This window comes from Palaemon carinicauda, chromosome 14 (assembly GCF_036898095.1).
Source record: "Palaemon carinicauda isolate YSFRI2023 chromosome 14, ASM3689809v2, whole genome shotgun sequence".
Taxonomy (NCBI): Eukaryota; Metazoa; Arthropoda; class Malacostraca; order Decapoda; family Palaemonidae; genus Palaemon; species Palaemon carinicauda.
Genome location: NC_090738.1, coordinates 5561788 through 5585318, shown reverse-complemented (window position 1 = coordinate 5585318; position 23531 = coordinate 5561788). Strand labels below are relative to the sequence as shown.

The 23531-nt window shown below is 35.5% G+C and overlaps 1 protein-coding gene across 1 annotated transcript in view; it reads left to right on the top strand.

Moving 5' to 3' along the window:
* Positions 1-23531, top strand: part of LOC137653407 (TBC1 domain family member 2B-like) — a 687014-nt gene that overhangs the window by 649601 nt on the left and 13882 nt on the right. The window lies entirely within an intron of this gene.

Genomic DNA, 23531 nt, shown 5'->3' with positions numbered 1-23531 from the left:
GTGTCTGGCTAGTTTTTAGTGAAATAAAAGGGTGATCCTGTTAGGAGATATGGATGCAAAACAGTTGACAAGAGTCTGGGTTTGTGCCTGGTCAGTTTTGATGAAATAAAAGAGTGGTTCTGCTAGGAAATTCGGATACAAAACAGTTGACAGGAGTCTGCAATTGTGCCTGGGCAGTTTTGGTGAAATAGAGGGGTGGTTCTGCTAGGAGATTTGTAAAACAGTTGACAAGAATATGGATTTGCACATGACTTTTTTTGTGAAAGGAAAGGTAATTCTGCTAAGAGATCTGGATAGAAAACAGTTGACAAGAGTCTGTATTTGTGCCTGGCCAGTTTTGGTGAAATAGAAGGGTGATTCTGTCAGTAGATTTGAATACAAAACAGTTGACAAAAATCTGGATTTGTACCTAGAGAGTTTGGTGAAATAGAAGACTGGTTCTGATAGGATATTTGGATACATAAAAGTTGACAGGAGTCTGGTTTTTTTGCCAGGCCAATTTTGGTGCAATGAAAGGGTGGTTCTTCTAGGAGATTTCGATACAAAACAGTTAACAAGCATCTGGGTTTGTGCCTGGTCAGTTTTTGTGAAATAGACGGGTGGTTCTGCTAGGAGATTTGGATACAAAACAGTTGACAAGAGTCTGCATGTGTGCCTTGCCAGTTTTGGTGAAATAGAAGGGTGATTTTGTCTGGAGAATTTGATACGAAACACTTGATAGGAATCTGGATTTGTACCTGGAGAGTGTTGGTGAAATAGAAGGGTGTTTCTGCTAAGAGATTTGGATATCAAACAGCTGACAGGATACTGGATTTGTGCCTGGACAGTTTTTGTGAAATATAAGGGTGATTCTTCTCGGGGGGTTGGATACAAAACAGTTGACAGGGGTCTGGATTTGTGCCTGGACAATTTTTTTTTTTTTTTTTTTTTTTGTGAAATAGGAGGGTGGTTCTAATAGGAGATTTGAATACAAAATAATTGACAAAAGTCTGCATTTGTACCTTGCCAGTTTTGGTGATATAGAAGGGTGGTTCTGCTAGGAGATTTGGATACAAAACAGTTGACAAGGGTCTGGATTTGTGCCTGAACAGTTTTTGGTGTAGTAGAAGGGTGGTTCTGCTAGGAGGTTTGGATACAAAACAGTTGACAAGAGTCTGGATTTGTGCCTGAACAGTTTTTGGTGTAGTTGAAGGGTGGTTCTGCTAGGAGATTTGGATACAAAACAGTTGACAAGAGTTTGGATTTGTGCCTGAACAGTTTTTGGTGTAGTAGAAGGGTGGTTCTGCTTGGAGATTTGGATACAAAACAGTTGACAAGAGTTTGGATTTGTGCCTGAACAGTTTTTGGTGTAGTAGAAGGGTGGTTCTGCTTGGAGATTTGGATACAAAACAGTTGACAAGAGTTTGGATTTGTGCCTGAACAGTTTTTGGTGTAGTAGAAGGGTGGTTCTGCTTGGAGATTTGGATACAAAACAGTTGACAAGGGTCTGGATTTGTGCCTGAACAGTTTTTGGTGTAGTAGAAGGGTGGTTCTGCTAGGAGATTTGGATACAAAACAGTTGACAAGAGTTTGGATTTGTGCCTGAACAGTTTTTGGTGTAGTAGAAGGGTGGTTCTGCTTGGAGATTTGGATACAAAACAGTTGACAAGAGTTTGGATTTGTGCCTGAACAGTTTTTGGTGTAGTAGAAGGGTGGTTCTGCTAGGAATATTTGGATACAAAACAGTTGACAAGAGTCTGGATTTGTGACTGAACAGTTTTTGGTGTAGTTGAAGGGTGGTTCTGCTAGGAGATTTGGATACAAAACAGTTGACAAGAGTTTGGATTTGTGCCTGAACAGTTTTTGGTGTAGTAGAAGAGTGGTTCTGCTAGGAGATTTGGATACAAAACAGTTGACAAGAGTTTGGATTTGTGCCTGAACAGTTTTTGGTGTAGTAGAAGGGTGGTTCTGCTTGGAGATTTGGATACAAAACAGTTGACAAGAGTTTGGATTTGTGCCTGAACAGTTTTTGGTGTAGTAGAAGGGTGGTTCTGCTTGGAGATTTGGATACAAAACAGTTGACAAGAGTTTGGATTTGTGCCTGAACAGTTTTTGGTGTAGTAGAAGGGTGGTTCTGCTTGGAGATTTGGATACAAAACAGTTGACAAGAGTTTGGATTTGTGCCTGAACAGTTTTTGGTGTAGTAGAAGGGTGGTTCTGCTTGGAGATTTGGATACAAAACAGTTGACAAGAGTTTGGATTTGTGCCTGGACAGGTTTTGGTGAAATAGAAGGGTGATTTTACCAGGAGATTTGTATACAAAATAGTTGACAAGAGTCTGGATGTGTGTCTGCCCAATGTTGGCGATATAGAAGGGAGATTATGCTTGGAGATTTGGATACAAAACAGTTGACAAGAGTCGGGATTTGTACCTGGAGTGTTTTGGTGAATTAGAAGGGTTGTTCTGCTTGGAGATTTGGATACAAAACAGTTGACAGGATTCTGGATTCGTGCCTGAACAGTTTTTTTGTGAAATATAACCATGGTTATACTAGGAGATTTGGATACAATACAGTCGACAAAAGTCTGGATTTTTACCTGGATAGTTTTGGTGAAATAGAAGGGTGATTCTGCTAGGAGATTTGGGTGCAAAACAGTTGACAAAAGTCTAGATTTGTGCCTGGACAGTTGTGGTGAGATAGAAGGGTGTTTCTGCTTGGAGATTTGGATACAAAACAGTTGACAAAAGTCTAGATTTGTTCCTGGACAGTTGTGGTGTAATAGAATGATGGTTCTGCTAGGAAAATTTGGATACAACAGAGTTGACAAGAGTTGGATTTGTGCCTGAACAAGTTTGGTGAAATAGAAGGGTGGTTCTGCTAGGAGATTTGGATACAAAACAGTTGACAAGAGTTTAGATTTGTGCCTGAACAGCTGAACAGTTTTTGGTGTAATAGAAGGGTGGTTCTGCTAGGAGATTTGGGCACAAAACAGTTAACAAGAGTTTGGATTTGTGCCTGAACAGTTTTTGGTCATATAGAAGGGTGGTTCTACAAGGAGATTTGTATATTAAACAGTTGACAAGAGACTGGATTTGTACCTTGACAGTTTTGGTGAAATAGAACGGTGATTCTGCTAGGAGATTTGGATACAAAACAGTTGACATGGGTCTGGATTTGTACTTGGAGAATTTTGGTGAAATAGAAGATTGGTTCTGCTAGGATATTTGGACACAAAACAGCTAACAAGAGTTTGGATTTGCCTGAACAGTTTTTGGTTAAATAGAATGGTGGTTCTGCTAGGAAAATTTGGATACAACAGAGTTGACAAGAGTTGGATTTGTGCCTGAACAAGTTTGGTGAAATAGAAGGGTGGTTCTGCTTGGAGATTTGGATACAAAACATTTGACAAGAGTTTAGATTTGTGCCTGAACAGCTGAACAGTTTTTGGTGTAATAGAAGGGTGGTTCTGCTAGGAGATTTGGGCACAAAACAGTTAACAAGAGTTTGGATTTGCCTGAACAATTTTTGGTTAAATAGAATGGTGGTTCTACAAGGAGATTTGGGTAGAAAACAGTTGACAAGATTCTGGATTTGTACCTTGACAGTTTTGGTGAAATAGAAAGGTGGTTCTACTTGGAGATTTGAATACAGAATAGTTGACAGTGATAGGGGTGGGCTTGTCTGCAGGTACGGATATTTTAGATTAAATGAGTTTGGAAAATATTCCGTAGAAAGACATCCGGAGCTTATTCTCATTTGTTTGAAACCTAAGAATTCATAAGAAGAATGTTTATAAGTATAAATGAGAAATAGAAAATGGTACAATTCTCAATATCAGACTCCATATATATATATATATATATATATATATATATATATATATATATATATATATATATATATATATATATGGAGTCTGATATTGAGAATTGTACCATTTTCTATTTCTCATTTATACTTATAAACATTCTTCTTATGAATTCTCAAGTTTCAGACAAATGATAATAAGCTCTGTATATCTTTCTATATATATATATATATATATATATATATATATATATATATATATATATGGATAAATATCAACACAACATCGTGCTCAAATAGAAATAAATTTCTACCTCATACTTGGGATCGAACGCTAGCCCCTTCTAATGAAAGGCCAGGTCGCCTCTCGTGGTATGGTTGGAAGCGACCTGGCCTTTCATTAGATGGGGCTAGCGTTCGATCCCAAGTATGAGGTAGAGATTTATATATATATATATATATATATATATATATATATATATATATATATATATATTATATTTATATAACTTTTTCGGTCACTCAGAGCTCAACGCTGCCCTCAGTTAGAGGTGAGGGAATAGGCATAATTAGTTGGTTTCTAATTCAACGTATATAAATAAATTCAAACCTGACCTGAATTGCGGTATGTCTTTGGCTTCTCTGTGAAATCTAGATCATTATTGTAATGAAATTATTCGTATTAAAATTATTAGAATTATTATTATTCAATTTTTTTTAAAAAAAAACACATGCACTCTACTGTACAGCCTCTGAAACGTTTACATTAGTTCCAGAATGTTTAAATCACTGCCACATCTTAGCTTAGACAGACTATACCCATTTTTGACGGGTCACGCACCATAATATATATATATATATATATATATATATATATATATATATATATATATATATATATATATATAGATATAGATATACATATAGATATACATATAGATATAAATATATATATATATATATATATATATATATATATATATATATATATATATAAATTTTTATTTTCCTCTTTTTTACTTGTATATTTGTCCAGTTCATATAGCTGCCGATATACAGTAAATGATAAGGAAAGTTAATGTATGTAATGGTGAGAAGAGTAGTGGTTAAAAGATATATCTGATAATTAAACTGAAAGGTAAGATATATATTATTTCTGCATCGTGAAGTCAAAGAAAACCAACATCGGTCACTGTCACATTCACTCTCTAACAGCATACTTAACAAGAAGATCTATTAGAAATGTATCGAGCTTCCTACATACACTACATCATTGACCTCTACTCTCATGTTCTCCTCCTGAGCTTCAGGCATAACTTTCAACTTGCCCATCATTATGTCACTTTTTTTAACTAAAGAAAATATTTTTAGCGATTGTAAAGTATTTAATAGAGAGAAATATTTATGTTTTGGCAGGAAAATTATTTTGGATGTTTTATCACAATGAGAATTTTTCTTTTTCAGGATTTTTATATTTCTAAGAAATGTGGGTTTCTAAACAAAGTTTTAAATTTATATTTACCACAAATTTTTTATATAAAAATTTATTTATCCTATATTTTCGATATATTTTTTTAATATTATTATATATTTTTATCTTTAATATAAGTGTCCCATGTCGACGGAGTATGAGACATCGGAACATACGTTTTTTTCACTTTATTACAGAAGGTTCGAGAATTCACTTTGCACACCGAAATACTCTCAGACGAATACCTTATTGTTCTTGTGAACCCTGGGTGGTACTGCCACCCTCTCTCAGCAAGTAAGGCATTGTTGCTCTATCAATATGACGAAACTACTAGATTTTTGGAAACCTCCATTGTGATGGAAATATATTGTTACCTTACGACTTGAAGACATGTCACCTATCAGACTGAAGACACGTCACCTATAAGAGAGTTCAGTATCTCGCACAACAATTTACGAAAGTCATAGTACTCTTAAAAAGACCATTCATATCACTGTATAAAACTCTTATACGTCTACATATCTTTTATGCAAGGCTTGGGACATAAATACTTCCCGAATTTGATCGGGCCAACTCTGTAAGAGTAAGGTGTGACTCATTAGGTTGGTTAATCTCTTTCCTGTTAATGATTGTAAACTCGCAATCCAACCACTTGAATGTCTTTTTTCTTTGATTCCTGAGCCCTTTTACCACTTTCGAATAATAAGCTTTTTTCACCAACGTGCCGCTATTCATGCTTTCCAAAAAACTGAGCCATCTTGATATACTCCGATTCATCCTTTCATCTACCCATACCTTTCCACCACTTTACGCTCTTTCAATTCTTCTTACATTACGTAAACAGTTCTTATTCAATCTTTTCTCTCTTTCATTTTCATTCATCATCCAGGCTTCACTTCTACAAAAGTGGGGCAAACACTTGTATGTTGCACAAACACGTTTGTGATGAAGACATGTTGACTCTTCTTAAACCTTGTTTTAAATACGGTAAAATTTTACAACCCCTTAACAAAGATACGTGACTCATAGGGCTAAATCATTCACGCTATCTATAATGTCATTATCAGGAGATTAATTACATGCGCGTAATATATATTTAATTTTTTTAGATTCGTTTTTTTTTTAACTTTTTAATAGCACCGATACTCCACCTGACACAGTTGCCAATAATCGTCTCTGGTGACCCAGTTCTCCCGGCTATGATTTGAGCCCGTCCCGAACGAACGAGGGGAAAATGATAGAAAAATAAAAAAATAATAATTCTCAGCCCCACTTTTGTGTTTGTCTTTTAGAACCACATCAGTTACCATTGTGGCTACGGAGAGAGTGAGAGTGGGAGGAAAGGTGTATGCTTAAGGCGACGCATTGCGTGAAAGTATAGAATATGGGAAGTGAAGAATTTGCTATAGGAACTGTAATGTGAAATAAAAGCTGTTATTAGCTGGTCCCCTTGAAGTGGCACTAGTTTCAGTTAAATACTATGTCAAATAGTATATTTAGAATATTATATCTCGGCTATAGAAGTTATTTTTCGCAGGCTTGAATAATTTGAATAATGTTGAGTTTGATATTATAAGGAAATGATTTTGGAAATGACTGTCTTTATCTAGATATTAATGATGGATACGCATTCGTCAGAATTAAATGATTTGTATTGCTTTGAGCTATCTGATTTAGATTTTTTCCATTAAATGTAGCAATTGTCTTTTTAAATAATTTCTTTTGAAGAGGAAGAGGTTTTTTTTTAGTGAAGTGTCCTATTGGAAACGTCCCTGCCTGATTGATCTGCCAGACTGGGATTCGAGTCCCACTCAATATCGATAGTTTCTTGTAGCGTCTGCATCCTCACCATCCTTGTGACCTAAGGAATGGGGAGTTTGGGGAATTCTATAGGTCTACCTTCATCAGGTCTTAGCTTGGATGAAGAGGGGCATGGTCGCTGATCAAAGGGATCATATATATATATATATATATATATATATATATATATATATATATATATATGTATATATATATACATATATATATACATATATATATATATATATATATATATATATATATATATATATATAGGGTTAGTCTCTGGCCATTGTCACTGTCCCTTGCCCATGCCATTCTTGAGCGACATTTAAAGACCTTTAATTGTATTTCCACCATCAGTACTAGTTCAAGCAAGACGGGGAAGTAAGGAAGTAATGACACCAGTAAAACACTTACGCTGCACTCTAGGCATTACTTGAGTGCCTTTGCAGCTTCCTTTTGGTCACGAGCTGCACACACTTTTTATTTTTCTACTCTACCTCCGGCCCCCTTCCTTTCTTCTATCTTGCTGCCCAACTCCTCTTTTAACTTTTATTTCATAGAGCAATTGTTGAGGTCAGTGTATAGTCTCCCAGGTCCCAACACCGGACAAAATAATCCTCCTTTGATATTAATAATAATAATGATAATAATAATAATAATAATAATCTGAATTAGTAGATCAAATCTGATAATTATCATCTAGGCCTTCTGATTCCACGTGACAGTAGCAGAATGTGGTTTTTATTTACAAATCTTTTATTTTATTTATTTTTTTACCCTCCACAGACCTTGGAAGGTTGTATTAGAACCGTCTGATTTAGATCAAAGTGTACTAAAATAGATGTGTAGGTCGTAATGCCACTGTAAAGTTGCCAGATTTATTGGTACATCCAATTTGAAGGCCATGTCACTTATATCTTGTGAACGAAGTAATGTGCACACGTGTCTGTCTGTACATTTGAATGAGACATTTTAATTTATTTTCTAAAACAAAATTGTAATACTGCTTACGTGAAGGTTATGTCAAGGAGGCACATATTTTAACCCCTGCATAACTATAATCAAAATGATCCGACGTGAATTAAAGGCCATTAAACTTCACTTAGATCATGTTACTCTCCGAAACTTGTGTGTCGTATTGGAAGAAAACAACCTGAGTATGCATTCGATCATCTGTCATTCTAAGTCAGTGCCGATGACCATATTCATTGCAATGCCAGTTCATGTTAACAAAAATATATATCCCCACGCTCGCTCATACACGCTTACCCAAACATGCATAAAAAAATCCACTAAAGTACCTATGTGTCGTAGTTGTAATTGAATTATGCTGGATAATGTAAAGACGTTACCATATTTGAATACGCACATCACACGCACGTGTTCGGGCGCGCGCGGACACACACATATGTATATATGGATTAATATTCCGAATGCCTCAACGAAGTATGTAGATTCAGAAAAAAAAAAAATATATAATATATAATGAAGAACAAATATGGAAAGGAAGACTATTGGTCGTGATGAAACTAAACCTACCTCATTAGTCTAGGCTTTGCCTTTGTCGATATAATCATCTCTCTCTCTCTCTCTCTCTCTCTCTCTCTCTCTCTCTCTCTCTCTCTCTCTCTCTCTCTCTCTCATCATCGTCATCTTCGAAACTGTTTGAATGAAGCAGACCGAGCAAGCCCTTCCTGCCTCGTGCTGTTGTAGGAGAAAAAGAGAGACCATTACACGATCGTTCCCCTTCGCGTCCAGCGACATATTACGGCAGTGCATATCTCCCAAATTGAATACAAATAGCAATTAGACAGAAGTGCACCAGGTCAAATGAGAAAGGGGGAAGAAAACCAGCGATATGTAAAAGGAAAGATGATAAAAATATAAAGAGAAATAGAGAGAATGTAGGGCGTTTGATGTGAATTGAAAATCCGTCTGACAGATGTTCACTCTTTAGCTAGTTCATTTGTTCCAGCGCGTAGCTCGACTTCACATAGGGAGCAAATTAGCTTTGAAACGGAAAGGTCACATTACCATCCCGAATCCCAATTAAAACTTCTCTTTAAAAATCTCCAATGAGACAGAGCTCTTGCGCTTGATATATTAATCTTCCCTATGGACCCGATGATTTGGATGTTATATTACTTTTCTGGTAGGGATGCATTCTGACGCACCTGTTTTCTAGACATATTTTTATCAATTCTGTAAGTAATAAATAATATAAAGGTCCTTTTAACTTCTCTTTCTCTCTGAATATTTTTTAATACACTTCCTGCTGGCAATATTGATATTCAAAAGGAAATGCATAAAAAATCTTTACAGGTGGGATTCGAACTCTTGATGTTAAAGAACCAAAATTGTGCATAATCTCAGTAATGCTAAAGGGAGATGGTGCTCCGTCACTCTTCAGACGAGTTTCTATCCGTGATCAAAAAGAAGTGGGTGTTCATCACCCTATAAATTTTGGCTAATTTTCTTCATCTCCCCTATATAATAAAGAGCAAGTGTCTGGTTATATATATATATATATATATATATATATATATATATATATATATATATATATATGTGTGTGTGTGTGTGTGTATTTCTTTCCGGTCACGCTACAGCATTGCCAGACACATAACTATCCCGTCCCTCGAGTAGGTGGGAGAGAGAATAGCCATACAATGGTAAGAGGGGGTACGTGTTTGTGCTTATCTTTCTAAATATTTAGCCTTTATTTTTAATGGGTCATCTACGCTAGTATAAAAAAGTTTTTATAAGGAAAAAATTGGTATTTTATAGCCATTTTATTTTTTAGGAAAGCAGCGTGTGTGGTCCCTTTCATTTCGGGGACATAATTATGTCTCTTATTTAAGAGGAGTGTATTTATCAAGGGCTACAGGAAAAAGCTAATAATGTCCCCCCCCCCTCAAATAAATGAAAAACACGATTTTCAATGTTGGCTACAAATTTGAGAAAACCCAAATACTAAAAGTAAAGATGACCGCAAATATGTGAAAAGTTGGACAAGTACTGTACTGTATTTTAGACATGGCAAAGAGAAAAGATTCAGAAAAAAGTGGTCTGCAAAATATTCCTGTGTTGAGGATTGATGGTGGGGAGGGAATGAGGATGGCTTGCGAGGAATCTATTAGACTAGAGGGAGAAGATCGAGAGGGCTGCATAGAATTAGATGCCCAGATAAAGTTGAGGATGATGTGGAGTGAAGAGGTTTAGTGGAAAAGGATGTCTTTGATAGAAAACATTGGAGAGGGCGCTTCAGGCAACCGACCCCTTCGTGTAGGGATAACGGTGGGAAATGAGAAGAAAATATTCCTGTTCAATTAATCCTTAGGCCTAAGCCCAAGTTAATTATTAAATCAATAGAAGTATAACACTTAACCTGCTCAGATTCCAGTGTACCTAAAGGTTTTAAAAGCCACTCATGAATGGCAGAAGCAAGGGACAGTGACAATGCCCCTCTCCACCCAATCCATCCAAGCTAGGACCAGGAAGGGCCAGGCAATGGCTGCTGATGACTCGGCAGTTAAACTTATAGACTCCCCCTATACCCCCATCCTTAGCTTTCAAGGGTGGACAGATTGCAGACGCTAAAAAATCTGTTGAGCTTGAGTGAGACTCGAATACCGATCCGGCAGAACATCGGGCAGGGAAGTTTCCAATAGGCAAGTAGGAATTGCAACATCACAGGTAATTGGTGTCGACGCCATGTTTGGGGGTTACCAATTTTTTTTCTTTTTAATTGATGGAGAATTTGGACTATATTCGGCGTGTAGGTCTATTTTAAAGACGATAAATACTGTTGATTTATAAAAAAAAAAAAAAAAAAAAAAAAAAAAAAGTTTGGTGATCATTCCTGTAATCTGGTAGTCTCACCGCCACGGAATTTGAGCAGTTTGTATTGAATTCAATAATTAACTTAGACCTGTTTATATATTTGGTTATGAGTTTTACTTTGATATCTTCTCTAAATATTTGTACTTTTTAGGTACCACATATTTACATCTATTCAACTAATTGTCGGTGCACAAACTTGTTTTTTTAGTTTGTATTGATAATGATCTCCCGTTACTTATATATAAACATATAAAAATCTATTGGTTAAACTGAACACACAAGAAAAAAAGAACTAGGAAGAGACTTTTTACTAGTTTAAAACAAGGACTGGTTCCTATGCAAAAAAAGATGAATAAAGGGAGATCAGAAATAGGCCCTCTAAGAATTGAAGGACGGTCAACGATTAAATAAAAGGAAATATGCAACATATTGGCAGAAAAATATAAGAGTGAGTTCACGCCAAGAATTGCGAATGAGAATAATGAAACAGAAATGAGAGAAGAAAATGTTGAATATTTAACGGATATAGATATTAATGAAGCAGATTTTGTGCAGGCCATAAGCGAAATTAAAAATGGATCGGCGGCCGGACCAGATGGAGTTCCAGCGATTTTGTTAAAAATAAATGCACACACTATCGCGAAGCCGCTTGCAACACTGCTAAGACAAAGTGTAGATATGAGCGAGATATATGTTAAACATAAATTAGCTTATATAACCCCTATTTTCAAAAGTGGATCAAAACTAGAGGCAAGCAATTATAGACCTGTTAGTCTAACATCACATATTATGAAAGTGTATGAAAGGGTAATAAAAAAGAAAATAATGAATCATTTGGTTAAAAATAATTTGTTTAATATAGGTCAACACAGTTTTGTGCCCGGAAAAAGTACACAAACCCAACTGATAGCACACTATGAAAACATATACAAAAATATGATAAATGAAAAAGACACAGATGTGATCTATCTAGATTTTGCAAAAGCCTGTAACAAGGTAGACCATAATATATTAGAGAAAAAAAAATGAGAAAGCATAATATTGTGGGCAAGATAGGAAAATGGGTAAAAGAATTTCTGCAAAACAGGAAACAGATAGTGGTTGCAAATGACGAGAAATCAGATGAAGATCAGGTAATATCTGGCGTGGCACAGGGTACGGTATTAGCTGCACTGTTGTTTGTTATTATGATCTCAGACATAGACTGTAATGGTAAAACCTCTGTAGTGAGGAGTTTCGCCGATGACGCAAGAATAAGTAGAGAAATAACTTGTGATGAAGATAGGAACTCACTACAAATAGATCTAAACAAAATATATGAATGGGCGGAGATAAATAGGATGGTACTTAACTCCGGTAAATTCGAATCGATAAACTATGGAAACAGAGAAGGAATGGTATGTGCATACAGGGGACTTAATAATGAGACAATCACAAACAAGGAAGCAATTAAAGACCTTGGTGTAATGTTAAACAGGAATATGTTATGCAACGACCAAATAGCAACACTGTTGGCTAAATGTAAAGCAAAAATGGGAATGATATTCAGACACTTTAAAACAAAAAAAGCTGGACACATGATTATGCTTTACATAACTTATGTACACGAGTACTGCAATGTGATGTGGTATCCACACTACCAAAAGGATATTGCACAAATAGAGAGTGTACAAAGGTCTTATACTGCTAGAATAGAAGGAAGTTAAGGACCTTGACTACTGGGAAAGACTGCAAATTTTAAAACTGTACAGTCTAGAAAGGAGAAGAGAACGCTACATGATAATACAAGCATGGAAGCAAATGGAAGGAATTACTGAAAACATCATGGAGGCAAAAATATCAGAAAGAGCAAGCCGAGGTAGATTAATAGTGCCCAAAACTATACCAGGAAAACTAAGGAAGGCGCACAGGACATTAATCCACTACGCACCAGCATCGATAATACAGCGACTATTTAATGCGCTGCCAGCTCATCTAAGAAACATATCAGGAGTGAGCGTAGAAGTGTTTAAGAATAAGCTCGATAAATACCTAAGATGCATCCCAGACCATCCAAGACTGGAAGATACAAAATACACCGGAAGATGCATTAGCAACTCTCTGGTGGATATACGAGGTGCCTCTCACTGAGGGACCTGGGGGAACCCAAACATAGAATAAGCCAATAAGGCTTGCAGTGTGTGTTCTTACTCGTATTTTCTCTTCTTAATCATGTTACTTTTACGGAGTCACTTCTTTCTAAGTTATTCATTTTTACCTTTCAAAATATTTCTCTGTATATATATATATATATATATATATATATATATATATATATATGTGTGTGTGTGTGTGTGTGTGTGTGTGTGTGTATCTATGTATATATACATATGTGTGTAATTTTAATGTCCATTATCTTTATCAATTGATCAGTTCATTCTAGTTTTGTCGCCAGAAATAAAGTAATATTTTGATACGCATTAGTTGTATGTTGATAATGGATTTCTTTTATTATCCTTTAAGGACACAACGTTTCAATCTTGATAGAAAGAAATATTTTTTCTTACGGTAAAAGGACATAAAAACTGCATCGATGTCAATGGTCTTTACGAGTTCCTCTGTGGAAAGAAGTGTCGCCTGCATTTTGTTTATTCTTATTTGGAGAATGTGAGTGACTGGCTGGGGTGTGGGTATCGAATGACCATTGACCTCGCCCTCTGAGCCACAGTGAACTTCCGTGGATTGAGCTACCAAGACCCTTACTGGAAGGATTCGACCTTGTCGTTAAAAGATATAATAGTAATAATGATAATAATAATGATAGTCTTTATTTCAGCTAAAATGTCATATACAGATTTACAATAAAAGGCCACAGCGTTCTTTCACTTATGACATCGGAAAAAAAAATCAATAACACCAATAATTACGATGCATCGTTAACAGGTTGAGTACAGAATTCCTTGGTCAAGACCGTGTGAAACTCACTTTTTTTTCTTACAGCATTTGCGTGTCAATGCTGTATGCGTACATGCTTATTTTTGAAACGCGTTTTTGTATACTGTATATTGTTGGTGTGGGGATGGGAAAATCTAACCCCCCGGAATTATATCTGAATAAAATTTCATTTGGAAAAGCAATAAAAAATAATTCTTTGAAGATGTAAATAAAAGCCCCTTCAAATGTGTGTGTGGACTTATGTATAACAAACTCTGTGCAATTACGTAGGCATAGACAAACGATGTTATGAAAGCCCTGTCGAAAAATACGTACATATGCACGTACACTTACACTCGCAAACTTGAACAGGACCCTGGCACAACAACCTCAGCTCACCGCAAGATTTGACACAGCAATCAGGTTTTGTCCTTTTGGCCATATGGCGGCTACAGATCAGAACGGTATTTTGTCCAAATGATTCCGCTGAGTCTATTTGCATTGCTGCCGTTTGCAATACAGAATATCCATTGATTTTGGGTCTTGAGTGGAAAGTTGCTTTCTTACTTTATTTGGCTTGTGAATATTAACAGTCGATGTGTCTTATGTAGTCGCTTGGGGGGATTGGCACCACAGGAAGGTGTTAGGTTTCATTAGAATGGGTGAGTGAAATACATAAGGACATTGCTGTGCTCAACTTCACACACAGGCAAATTATATATATATATATATATATATATATATATATATATATATATATATATATATATATATATATATATACCTGTATATATAAAGATGTTTGTGTGAGTGTGTCTTTAGTCCTGCCTTTAACCATGTTACATGAGGCTCTTGTTTTAAAACTCAAACATTTGGGAGTGGGTGGGTCGTTTCCTAGCACCATTATTGAATTTTTAAGTAATAGATCACAAAGTTGTTGATGGGCACCTAAGTGAGCACAGAAATGTGATATCTGGTGTTCCTTAGGGTAGTGTTCTCGGCCCATTACTGTTCATACTATATACACCTGACCTGTGGTTTGGCCTAGAAAACAAGCTCGTTGCATGTGCAGATGATGTTACTCTCTTGGCATCAATTCCATCTCCTGCTGACTCCTTTAATAGAGGTCTAGCTAAAATTAGTGCATGGTGCAAATTATGGGGCATGAAGTAGAATCCTAACAAAACTCAAAGTATGATTTTAAGTAGGTCAAGGATAATTGCTCCTCAACATCTAGATCTCAGCCTTGATAATTTTTCTTTAAGTTTGTATGACTTTTAAAATTTTAGGTGTGATACTCGGCAGCAGATTAATTTTTGAGAAACACATTAGGTCTGCGTCTTCTTCAATTACACACACACACACACAAAAATGGCTTATGGAGAAAGTCTTGTAAGATTTTCGGTGATCAATCTATTCTGATATGTTTTAATTCTTTCATTCTACCTTGTTTCGAGTATTGTTTTCCTGTCTGGTCTGCATCTGTTGATTCTTATCTTGATTGGTTGGGCAGGAACTTACGGTCTATTCAATTTCTTATTCCTGATCTAAATATAAATCCCTGGCTCCGTCGTTCAATTAGTTCATTATGCATGTTGCACAAGATTTTTCATAATTCTGATAATTGGTCCTCCATCATGAGGCTGAGTATTACACAGTATTTTAGAAGTTTTATTCCAGCTGTGACAAGTTGTGGAATGATCTTCCTAACTGGGTAGTTGAATCGGTAGAACTTCAAAAGTTTAAACTTGCAGCAATATTTTTTTATGTTAAGCAGGTTGAAATAAGTCTCTCTTTATAGTTTATATATGAAATATTTGTTTTAATGCTGTTACTGTTCTTAGAATATTTTATTTTGATTGTTCATTTCTTCTCATATAATTTATTAATTTCCTATTTCCTTTCCGTACTGTGCTATTTTCTCTGTTAGAGTCCTTGGGCTTATATAGTAGGGTAAGGCAATTTTGGACAGAGGCAATTTTGGACAAGTGATGCAAAAATTGGACAGATGCAATATCTCTAAAACTATTTATATTTTTCAAAAACTATAATGCTGTTAGAAATTCCCCAACCTTCTACTTTATAAATAGTATGTTTGGTTTTGAAAAAGTATTAAATACCACTAGAAAAAGTTTTGAATATGGGAGTCCAATAATTGCCTCACCTTCATTTTAGGGCTTCTCAAAAATAATACTAGAAATTATTATTTCTAAAAAAAAATAGTAGATGATACTAAAGGAAGGTTTAAAATAAAAAATTGATGAAAAAATCTGGAATATCTAGTGTCCAATTTTGCCTCACCTCGAAAAATGGTGAGGCAATTTTGGACACAAATGAAAAAACAACTAGTTCATAATGTTAAGTTATTAAGTAATAGATTTTGTAATTTTCTTATCTTTTATATTATTCTTATATGTATCTATATATTTTCTTAATAATTTTAACCAAAAATTATAGTTATTTGAAAATATTTTTGACCATATACTTCAAGAGAAAAAATATTGATTTGTAAAAAACGGAAAAAGAATAAGGTTTTTTTTTCAAAGGAGATATTAATAAAACCTATTACTAATGAAAAAATATGTACAATACAAAACCTGAAATGAAAGTGAACAATTCAATATATATTATAGCCATATACGTAACAAAATAAATGCCTGAATATAAGTCTTGTCTATTTACTTCAACTGAATGCTCAAAAAACTGCTTCTGTTCTTTTATAGATGGCACTAACCATTTTCGTTAAGGCCTGGGTTTCATAAATAAAGGACCTTTAATTACATCTGTGATTTGAAAAAGGCATGTATCCGTTTGGTGCTCTGGATACTCCTCTACCCCTGATGCCTGGCGGATGATCTTAGTGGAGTTAGTATAGACCGGCAGGGGTCACTTGCCTTAGTTAGGCACTGCGCATCACAAGGAACTGACTGTCTTTTGATGACACTAACCAACGAATCCTCTATGGATTTAGTCTTTCTTTGAGAAGCGAAAATGAAAGAATGGCCCCCCGTCCCGTGCGTTGCAGGGTGCTAAGAATCTCCCGGTTAATAAATACAAAAGAAAAATTGAAAATTGGTAATTGGAATGTTAGAAACATGAATCAGATTTGGAAGTTACAGCAAGTAGAGAATGCATTTATGAATTATAGTTTGGATATCTTAGCCCTAAGTGAAACACGTTGTAAAAGGATTGGTAAAGAACTCGCACCAAGGCAATACATATACAGTAGCTACTCAAGAAGAACAGATGGAGTTGGAAGAGAAGGGGTAGGAATCACGACATTAAGAGCAGAAAAATCATTAATGGAATGAAGAGCTGTATATAGCAGATGGTCACTTGCAAAGTTTAAATCAAAGCAGTGCAATATGAGTACTATAGTTAATTATGCACCAACAAATGATTCCCCTGAAGACAGGAAAGATGAATATTATAAGGAATTGCAGTGTGTAACAGATGAGATCCCAGAGAGAGATACGAAAATTGTGAATGGTGACTTCGATGCTGAAGTTGCGGAAAAATCGAGGTATAGAGAATATGATGGGTGTTGAGCGTCTTGGCGAAGTTGCAAATGAAAATGGGGCAGATTTTATGTTTTTGTTCAACAAACAATCTTTTTATTGGAGATATTCTTTTCCAGCACAAGCACATCCACAAATATACATGGGCTTCATCATGTGGCAATTACAAAAATCAAATAGATCACATAGCCATTGATAAAGAGAGAAGGAGGACTCTGAGAAGTGTAAGAAGCTATAGAGGTGCAAATACTGGTAGTGACCACTAGCTCCTCTTGCTACACTGAAATTAAAACCGAATGCACCCAACAGAAATGTAGATAAAATATCTAGGTTTGATATAACTAGCTTCTAGAGGATGAGCAGAGAAATCTTTGTAATTGAATGTGAGAATCGATATGCAGTCTTAGAGACTTCAGGAGACAAATAGCAAACAATTAACGAATGATACTTGGGATACTATAAAAAGGAGACAAAGATAGAAGTTGATTGTTGGAAGTTTTTGAGGAAGTAATGAAAATTGCAAGGTAGAGCATGCTAAGCATTCCAGTATTGATAGTGAGGTAAGAAAAAAAAAAAGCCAGAAATGACTGGCGAGAATATTTAGACAGGAAAGCTGATGAGTCTGACAAAGCTATGGATTCAGGGAGTGACTATGGTATAAGAATTGTACATAGAATTATTATAGAAATCTCTACGGGAGCAAAGAAGAAGAAGCATATACCCATCAAAAAGAGAGATGGAGCTGTTATAACAACAGAAGATAAAGAAAGGCAACGTTGGATGGAACACTTTAGTGGGGTCATGAATAGGAGATATAAAGGGAATAATTTGATTGATATACCTGAAGCTGAGGAATACCTTGATGTGCCCATCAATGAATTCAGTGTGTTTGAAGTCGAAGCTATCTTTTAAAAAAACTCGAAGAGATGGGATGCCTCTAGTTATGATGGAATAACTGCTGAGATAATATTGGCCGAAAATCATGTGACTCCCAGATTACTTACAAGATTATTTTGTAGAATGTGGCGTGAAGAGGCAAAGCCTGATGAATGGGAGCTAGGAGTTGGCGAAAACGGCAAATAGGAGGTCTCACTGATTGCAATAATTACAGAGGTATCACACTTACGTCAGTTGTCATGAAAATACTATGTTGTTTATCCTCCTCATGTATTTTGTAATGCATAGAAGAGTTGGGGATGTTGGAAAAGGATTGGACTGGATTGGTAACAGGATATTAGCTGACCTAGAGTATGCTGATGACGCTGTCCTTATTAGGAGAAAACCACAGGTCAAGATAAATAGAAGAAAGACAGAGATGAGGAGATTGGAGCATGCAATGGAAGAGGAAATATCATTGGAAGGAAACAGGTTTAATGAGGTAGAACCATTTAAATATTTAGGAACTATGATATCTAATACAGGGATTAAGATTTTGAGTTCAATGAAAGATTGAAAAAAAAACAAAACAAATGAGACAATGGCTAGGTTAAGTAATATCTGGAAATCAAATCGCCTGAAATTACATATAAAAGTCTGGCTATATATCAGTTTAGTGAGATCGGTGTTACTGTGTGGATATGAGTCGTGGTATACCAATGAAACAATATCCAACAGATTTTATAGATTTGAGAACAAAGCCATAAGAAGAATATTGGGAGTTAAATGGCAGGACAGGATTAGAAATGAAACTATAAGAGAGATCACTCAAGTGCCATATGTGGTTGAGATCATGGTGAGGGGTAGATGGAGATGGTTTAGGCATGCTCTTCGCTCTCTCCAAGAGATTAGTTCACCAAACTTTCAACCAGGCTCCACAAGGCCCTAAAAGAGTTGGAAGACCCAGGCCTACATGGCTGAGGACTATGAAGCGTGAAGTAGATGTTGAATGGTGAAGTATTGATTTAAAAGCTCAAGATAGAGACGAATGGCAAAATCTAACCGAGGCCCTTTGCGTCAATAGGCGTAGGAGGAGATGATGATATGTGGTTTCAAGCTATTTAACTCAAAGTGAGTCACTTTGCCTCCTTCTTCCGCTAAAAACCATTTTGTTGCTATACCAATGCAAAATAATGGATGCTCCTTATCTTTATAAATTACCACATACCATTTTCCTACAACTGAGGCTTCTTTATATGGAGGTGAAACGCTCTTCCAAAATTAATGAAATTCCTTTTGATTCACTATCAGAACTATCCAAGTAGTTTGAATAATCACTATTAATTACCTTGGTCAATTTAGATTTTTTTATATTCACTTTAGCGTTTGCACACATTTTTCTTAGAAATCGAGAAATATTTGGTTGCTTTGTATTTCCATTATTTGTTTTGTTTTTGTTTCTCTTAATGCCTCTCTTTAGGGTTTTCCCTGTATTGTTCTTCATTTCCTCTCTTTTTCTTAAATCTTTGATTGCATCCCTTTCTGTTACTATTTGAGCAAATGACTTTCTTATTCTTGTTTTGTTTTTATCATTCTTGGTTGCTTTTTCTGTAAGATTATCTTTAGTAGGTAAAAGTGTCTCTTTGATGGCTCGTTCATAATGTGAGGTAAAAATAATAAGAATAAATTGGATATATACAACTTAGGACGAATATTGTTTATGGGATCAGCTTTGTCCGTCGTTGGTATCTCTCACTATCATGCTGTTTACTCTAATGTTGCTGCATTGAACACTATATCAAAAAGGCAACACGCCAGCTGCATCTTTTCTATTGCAGTTATCAACATGGAAATTAGCAGAAAAGGGAAAATATATTTTCCCTAATACCGGAGATTTTCATTTGGATTTGTGAATTATTCTAGGAACAATGTATATATAAGAAAGATTTTTTTTTTATTATTATTATTTGTAGCATTTGGGGTAACACCCCTCTCGAGGATGTCACCATGATTTGGTCGATCCTTTTGAAGATTCCACCCCTGAGTGTCAACACCTTTGAGGGTGTCCCCAGTATTAAATAACTTTTTGAAAATCATATCATAACCCTCGAGCTAGAAAGACAAGCTTTTTGTAGATGCAACTCTCAGGGTGTCACCCCCTTTTACGGTGTCACCCTGAGCAGACACCCCCCCCCCCAATACTGCACTCCAAATGTCTTATTTTGTATGCTTATGATAAACATATGTGTAGATTTACACATAAAAGTATATTTGCGTGTTAGAATACAAAGTTTAATTTATATATTCATATAGTAAGGCAAAATTTGACAGTTTTCAAAGCCATGGTGGGGCAAAATTGGACAGGCAACTTTCTCACTTTTTTCTTGGTGAGGCAAAATTGGACAGTCTTGAATTACGGACACAAAAATTTATGTAATTCTATAATTTTTTTCTAGTATATTTATATTGATTGTGATCACAAATTGTCCTAATTTGGAAATTGAGCGTTGCTGCTTAACGGAGATAAAGACGTGTCCATAATTGCCTCGCTGTCCAAAATTGCCTCGCCTCTAAGATATTTTTTTTATTGATGAGATATAGGAATTTCTAATTCTCTGGTCATTATGAGACAAACTATTTTTATAGATGAGACCTCCCTCTTTTGAAAGCATGTTTGATTTTTGGTCATAAATTATTAATACAGATTTTGTACAAAGGTTTCTAAAAAGGTGTCCAAAATTGCCTCGCCTTACTATATCATCCTGCTTTTCCAACTAGAATTGTAGCTTAGCTGGTTTCAATAATGATAATAATAGTATGTATATATACATATTGTATATGTTTATATCCCCATTATTATGTGGCACCAGAAAATGACAGCCTTCCAGTTTGTTAATAAGTCTTTAGGGCAGAGGTCGGTAGTCTCTTATTTGCGTGGTTGTGGCTGTAATCCCGGTGATAGTGTACATTTCTGTTACATGAAAGGCCGCGGTTTGATCTCAGCTTAAGGCTCCAGTTTAATCATATGTATATGGGTACCAGTGTTCTTCAAGAAAACTGCGTTGGGCTTGCAACTTGATTTCTGATGAGTTGCGGAGAACAGGCAGGCGCATCCATCTTTATAGCATGGATGTGAACAAAGTGGCTATTTTAATGGTGTATTTTTTTTTATGAAATTTTCGAACAAGATCCCTATGCAAACATGTTTGTCTTCCTATTTTACTTATGTCCCTCTATAATTATTTGCCGTTGCCTTAAAAATCTTTACCTTTCCACAGCTAACCAACTCCTTTGGAACCTTTCGCCCATCCAGACATACCTTACAAATCCTGGTCAACCACCACCTTAGTGCAGCATTTCACTTATAATCCCATCATCTTCTGGTGTCTTTTATCTCTTCAATCTCATAATCACATTTCTTATAATTTCGTAATTTCTGCAGTTACTTTCTTCATCATTTTCTACATACAAGTCTTGCATCACTCAGCTTTGCTTCTCGTCGATCCTCAGCATTAAATAAATCCCAAAATTCCTCTCTCTCTCTCAACCCAAAACTCCATACAAGTGTGTCATATCTCTCTCCTTGCACCTTTTATTCTGCAACCCATATGTTCATTAAATTTTTTTTTAACACAGAGTTCTCTGTAAAAGAAACTTCCTATTTTCCCAGATTATGTTTTTTACTACCCACCTTTTTCTCTCTCACTTCGTTTTTGACTGCCTTATCCATCCTCTTGCATAACTGCACCTGCTCTCCTACTGTATCCTATCATGCAACTGCACCTCATATTTTTTTTTTTTTTTATTATTATTAAACTATCCATCTCTTCATCCAGCGACTTTCCACTCCTACGCTTTTATACCAACAAAAACTCCCTGCTAAGTCTATATACCACCAGTTTAGAGCTTACATTTTGTTGAACATGCCCCAAAAAACGTTATGTTCCATAGTTTGAAAATACTCGAAAGTTAATTTCACATACTTATCTACATTTAGATGATTTTGTATTTAAAACTAGTTTTAATGAAATATAGCTAATGCTGATATTTACTGTTATTCATGTGTCCTAACGCCAGTATATGGTTAGTGAAATTGTCACTTCACGTTTTAAACGATATTTGTTGTATTATTTTAATTATCATTATTCTCGTTCGATAACGTAGATATGCCTTTATTGCATCGCATATTTCCTTTCTACTCTTGGAAAAAAAAATCACTAGAAGTCGGGGTCTTTTCTGTCAGTTATTACACTTTCCATTTTCCATTGCACACCTCGCTCGGAAGAAGTGCACCCTGTCACACCCTTTCTGCGTGGTGGGTTCCTGTGTTTAGCCCAGCCCACCACCTCTGCCATCTCTCCCTACACACTATTTGTTTGGTTATTCGCTGCGAAATAATGGTGTGACAGGGTGCGCTTCTTCGGAGCAAGGTGTACCAGGGACTTTTGTGTTCAACTGTACATCTCAGATTTATTCATATCTTCTACTACTCTTGTGCTCTCTTTTTCTTCTTATCAGTTCACACGTGACCTCTCGACCTTTTCTGTAATGTTACTCCTCAGGCTTTATCATGTGTGTGTGTTTGTGTGTGTACTCGCGTGCACGCATTATCAAGTTTGTTTATTTCACTAAGTGTATTATCTTGATTAAGTATAACCTTTCATCTTTTACTTCTCAATTTCATTCATCTTAAGCGACGGCCAAACGTATTTCTGGTTGATTGTGTCCAAATTATGTCACGTTTCTGAACTAAAGTTATATTAATGGCTTTAGTTTTTAGTATTGCAATTAAGTAAACGCAACGCTCGCTCTCTCTCTCTCTCTCTCTCTCTCTCTCTCTCTCTCTCTCTCTCTCTCTCTCTCTCTCTCTCTCATATATATATATATATATATATATATATATATATATATATATATGTATGTGTGTGTGTATTTAATGTGAATTCATGGGATTACATAATACAACGTAACGTCTTGAATTATATGATTCCTCCAAAAAATATATATGAAGAATCCTTTCCTTTATTTTTTTAAAACCATCTAGGATTTCTTCAACATCAAACGCGTAATTTTGTATTAATATATATATATATATATATATATATATATATATATATATATATATATATATATATATATATATATATATATATATATATATATATATATATATATTCTTTTCTTATTGCTAGCTTAAAATGTAATCTTACGATGCACAGTTCTTAATTCTAAGCAAGCATTTGTCATGAAAGACATCGGTAAACTTTAAAACACCCAGGGAGAGATCACATAAAAATTTTTCCAAGGTTTCATGAA